Consider the following 5534-nt stretch of genomic DNA (forward strand, 5'->3'; position numbering starts at 1 on the left):
TAGCTGAAGGCTATGCTAACTATCGTCTCGGCAAATGAGAGCGTAGTTGTCAGTGATCCATCTCTGGCTAAGTCGGCTGTACAACTGGGGCGAGTGCTAATAAGTCTCGCTAGACCTGCCGTGTGGTGGAGCTCGGTCTGCAATCACTGACAGTGGCGACACGCGGGTCCGGCGTATACTAATAGACCGCGGCCGATTTAAAGGCTACCACCTAGCAAGTGTGGTGTCTGGCTGTGACACCACAGAATAGTCTTATGCACCTGAATGACTTTAGATTTTGTTGACACGCTGCTGGATACTAAACTAACTACCACGTAGTGCACAACTTACATATATGTCATTGCATGGGGTGTTCTTTTCATATGTCTGAAACTCATTCAAGCTTGTCAGCCTTCTCATTTAGTATATTGATTAACCACAAATGGTGTTAATGCTTTTTTCCCATACATTTCTTTCCTCCCTACTTACAGGAGCAGATTTTTGTATCTTCTAACTTCTCTTCAGTTTCAAATGCCTTTACAGTTTCCGTTTTCAGATTCTCCCCAAACTTGCATTTCTGCAGTATGACATTTAACAATTTCTGTGAAATTTTCAATAGAGCTTCTAAGATATGCAACTTTTGTATCAGCATCTATATGGAAAAAGGAAATGCTCGTGTGGCATTGATGGCCACGAGACCTCAGCTGGGGCAGTTCAGCCACCAGGTTGCAGGTCTTATTTCGTGTGATTCCACATGGGGCGACTTGCGCGACGGTGATGATGAGATGTTGATGAGTACAACACAACACCCATTCCAAGAGTGGAGAAAATCTCCAACCCGGCTGGGAATCGAACCTGTGCCCGCTGCAGGGTAGGGCAACACTTTACCACTCAGCTAAGCAGGTGGACATCTAGATGGATCCAGAATGAAATTTTCACTCTGCAGCGGAGTGTGCCCTGATATGAAACTTCCTGGCAGATTAAAACTGCGTTCTGGACCGGAATTCGAACTTGGGACCTTTGTCTTTCATGGGCAAGTCCTCCAACGACTCACGATCCTCTCTCACAGCTTTAATTCTGCCAGTACCTCACCTCCTACATTCCAGAGCAGGAATATTTCGGACCTCATCCTGGTTCCCCACTACAACATCATCGAATATGGATACAGTGTTTGATATTACTTTTCAAGCAGTGGAAGATAGCTACTGTTGCTGAATGTCTGGTATGTTACTCCCTCGATGTCATGCAGTCGCTTCTGCAATAGCTGATATTTGGACTGAAATAATACTTCGGAATGCTCAAAGTGGATCCCCTCAGGATGTTTTAGCTATGACAGACCAAGATTTGTCTTCCCACAGTCAGAAGGGCCACTAACTACACCACATTCGTTATTGGGCTGGAGTGATCCTCTTCTTATTCTCAGTATCAGCATCATTTCAGGAGCAGTGACATACTCTAACGTCCTTGAGACGAAAATATTTTGTCCATTCAGCAATGCAGATGATTAAAAGTGTACATAGCAGGCAGTGGATTTTATAGGGAGAGAAAACAAATATTACCCGTACGCTTTTATTCATTTATGAATGCTTATAGGTGTGAGGATAAATACACATACTGAAATATGCTCGAAGTTCAGTGGCCACATCAGACATGGTTGGTTCATACACATTCACACGTATTGATGCACAGTACGAGTCATACAGTTGAGCGGCGATTTCTTCTGACACTTTAGGAATTTCGCCTCCAACTTCGTCAGATTGGTCCACGTTTTCTTGTGGAATCTGTACACCTATGGTTGTAAGAGTAGCTGCATGTCTAGAGAATGCTGAATTGCGTAACCGACATATATTAAGTTTTTAAACGTCTGCTCCTGTAGATGAGTGTACTCTAAGTATTCTGGAGAAATTATACCGGAATACATGACGATGGGGCACCTAGAACAACTATGCACTCGAAAAACGGAGAGTGTTGATGCATATTACATACTGAAATACCTTAAACCTTAAAATGTGTGTAGGTGATTCGTGAAATTTATAAAGAAAGCTTATGGTCGGGTGATATAATTTGAATGGAGGAGATTACTATCTGTTTCCTAAATACAGATGCCTGCTTTGTGTAATATCACAGACAAATTTCACAAGCTGTTGCCAGTGTTTCAGAGTGATTAGTTTATTTCAAAGTATGACTATTACGATAAGCATCATCAGCTGGATCAAGATTGTGAAGATGATGTACTACCTCCTATCAAACAGTGATGTGGAGATCGTAAAATTGAGATAGGATAAAAACATATGGTTTTTTATATGTTTTCTTATTTTTTAAATGAAATGTGTGACTAATTTAGCACAACTAGTTTGTAATGAGAGACACTTCCTTTTCTCTATTTACATCTATCGTACTGACTGAGCTAAACCAACAATAAATTTTAAGCACTTTGAATAATATATAAATCATACAGTGTGGCTGTGTGTTAGAGTGTTTATACAAGCACCTAGTGACGAGGAGGGGGTGGCTACCCACAGCCAGTACTGTTCCTAACTGTGTCAGCTACTGACTGCTCACTCCAGTAGCCATCGGACACTCTGACCACATCACCCATCCTCCCCTGACCAAGTGTAGCCTTTGGAAGATGGATAATAAAGTGCATGGCTAACATATCCAAGGGTTATTTACTATAACATCATAGTGTTAGAGCGGAAAGTGTATTTTTCTCGGTGCATTGTGACCTTAATTAAATATTTTTAAATACGATTGGACTGTGATGTTAGTTGATGGGTATGGAAAAGTTATTTACCGAAATATTAGAGTACCACGACAGTATCTTTTGGTGCAGTATGACATTAAGTTCTGTACTTACAAGAGCATTCTTTGAAAAATCGATAAATTACACCACAGTGTGGTGGTTGTATTATTGAACTGAAGTACAGACTAAGAATGACAATCTCAGGTTGCTGGAGACACTAATGGGTATGGAGAGTGGTAGTGATGGAAGGCTCAACAGCAGAACACTGCAAAAGTGGTGGTGGAAGAAGGACCAGTAGGAGCACACTATAGCAGTGGGGGTTTGAAGATGACATTTTTGGGTCATAACTGCTATGTTTATGAAGAGAGTTATCACTTAGCATTTGACGCGAATACAAATGTGCAACCCTGCTGCCAACCTTGCTATTAGCTATGGTAATTAAGATGACAATTATAGACCATTAATTACAATTATTGTGGCACATATTGCCCATTAACTACAACCTAAATAAACAAAATAACAGCCCAAGCGAGTGGTTTATTTAGATCTAGGGCTACTGTTCGGTTTGTTTACTTAAGGAGAAAAATGGCCCCTTTATTCTCGTGCTGGTACAGCCCCACCTACTCCTCTTAACACATACAGTAACGGATTAATGTGTGCAATGAAATGATATCATCGAATGGCATTGTTGGCCGGGAGGCCCCGAGTAGAAGATTCTATCCATTTCAAATGCCCACCACAGAGAGGAACGATAAGTTGTCAGGCAAATTTATTCGAGAACGGCTTAACAGTCTTGAAAATATTCATAACTGTAATCGTGAATGTTGATAGAAAACTCTTCTTATCGTTTCTCTTCATCACTTTTCTTGTCGATTACTTCTCCACTCTTTTGTTGTCATCGTGCGCAACAACATCTAAAAAACTTTCAGTTGTTTTTAATTTAGTACAGATATTTCTGGAAGTAATTCCAACATGTTCGACTCCTTATGTTAGTATTGCAGGTAATTCAGGCATATCTGCACTCCCCCACAGACGTCATCTGTTAAGTGCAGTGATCCTAGGCATAAGAAATTAGTGAGTAAATCTTGATTTTCTTGGAGACCATAAAACATAGAGACCACTTGCGCAAGAAAGCGACCTCTTCACGTTTCCCTCTTGAAGGTATTCACTCTGTAGGTTACACTCCTGATAACGTTTTTATTCGTTTCAGATTACTGTGTTGTGAGATCACATGCTTACTATAGCAGGCTTTCGTTTTGGTGACGACGTGGCACCGGATGTCCAGCAGTCAGTGAATATTTGCATTGACTGGAAATATTGATTCCCGAATGAAGACTAGTTACATTATACACCCCCCCCCCTCCCCTACCTCCATCAAAAAAATTATATGTGCAGCCAGTCGGTCGACTGCAATTCGTTCAAATTTTCTGAAGAGAAATAAACTAATGATCACGTAACTGTTATCCAACTGAAGCAAGTTGCCGTTGAGAGCATCCTAAGCCTGCACTAGCTACATCAGCCATACCACTGCAAAAATAACAACATGTTATAATTTTGAAGGCGTGTTTGCTATAGGTCTTGTGTTCATGCTTACGTAATACCTATGTTACTGAATATAGATAGTCTATTCTGAAGCCAAGAAACAACATAGCTCCATTCGAAAAAAATCAAATAAAACTTTATTTCTTTGTCTTACTGCTTGATAAGATTAGGAAACAACATCCGTCACTCTTTCAAAAAGGCCTTGTGACTTCCTGCCTAAGTGAAAACGTGCCAACCTAATCTCGAATGTGTTAAAGTATGTCTAAGGGGAAAGTATGATTTGGAACTCTGCGTATAGTTACTTTTAACATCATTGATAGAGGTTTCACTTCACAACAGCACTGGAAATGATGAGACATTGGAGTCCGATGTTACGACTATCTCTATCTCCTCGTCCGTTATGTAAGACCGAGATAAGATACATGATTTAAATGATGAAACACTTCACAAGTTACGTGATTCGAGAATGTTTTTCTCTTTTCGAAGTGCTTTTGTTTCCATAATTTTTTGTGATTTTTGCATGTGTGAGTGTCTGCTTCTTTTGACCTGCAGTTGCCTTTTTGATATTATAAGGTATTGCACCTCCTCCATTAAAATGTATTGTGCCTCCTCCATTATACATAAAATAACACACACGCAGACGCCACTTAACACTGTTCGATTTTGTACTCAAAATCAAGTTTTCATTACAAAAATAAGCAATGTAAGCGGAGGCACAATACTTCATAACCTAGAAAAAAAGCTACTGTGTAACAGAAGCAGAGAATTACATTTGGAAATATTACAAAAAATATTTATCTAAATAAATGCAGTTTAAAATGAGAATAAATTCTCGAAACGTGTTGCTCTAAACATAAAAAATACGTAAGTGGAGTAGTTCTTCTTTATTTAAAGCACGTGTGGCACAGTTTCAGGTTTTCCAAACACAGCGATTTCGATGTTGAGAGTGTATTCGTTGTTAGTTCAGTGACTGCAAAGGCGAGTCAAATTTATAAATATCTTTTTGGTATGAGTCCACTTCACAGACCTACTGGTCTGGGTGCACGATATGGTTCGCTTGGGAAGGATGTCATAATGCCATTTCATTCTGTCCTAAGGCCAAATGGTCCACAACTTTTGTAACTGGTCCTTGACATCCTGCACAATGGCACCGTGAGGGAGTTGACGTCCGAAATGGTGCTACTCATGTTTTCTTGGGGGCGTATTACGGAAACGTGTATCTATGGAGACCCTCAACATCAAGCAAAAACTTCACAGAGACACGTTTCTT

This window comes from Schistocerca americana, chromosome X (assembly GCF_021461395.2).
Source record: "Schistocerca americana isolate TAMUIC-IGC-003095 chromosome X, iqSchAmer2.1, whole genome shotgun sequence".
Classification (NCBI taxonomy): Eukaryota; Metazoa; Arthropoda; class Insecta; order Orthoptera; family Acrididae; genus Schistocerca; species Schistocerca americana.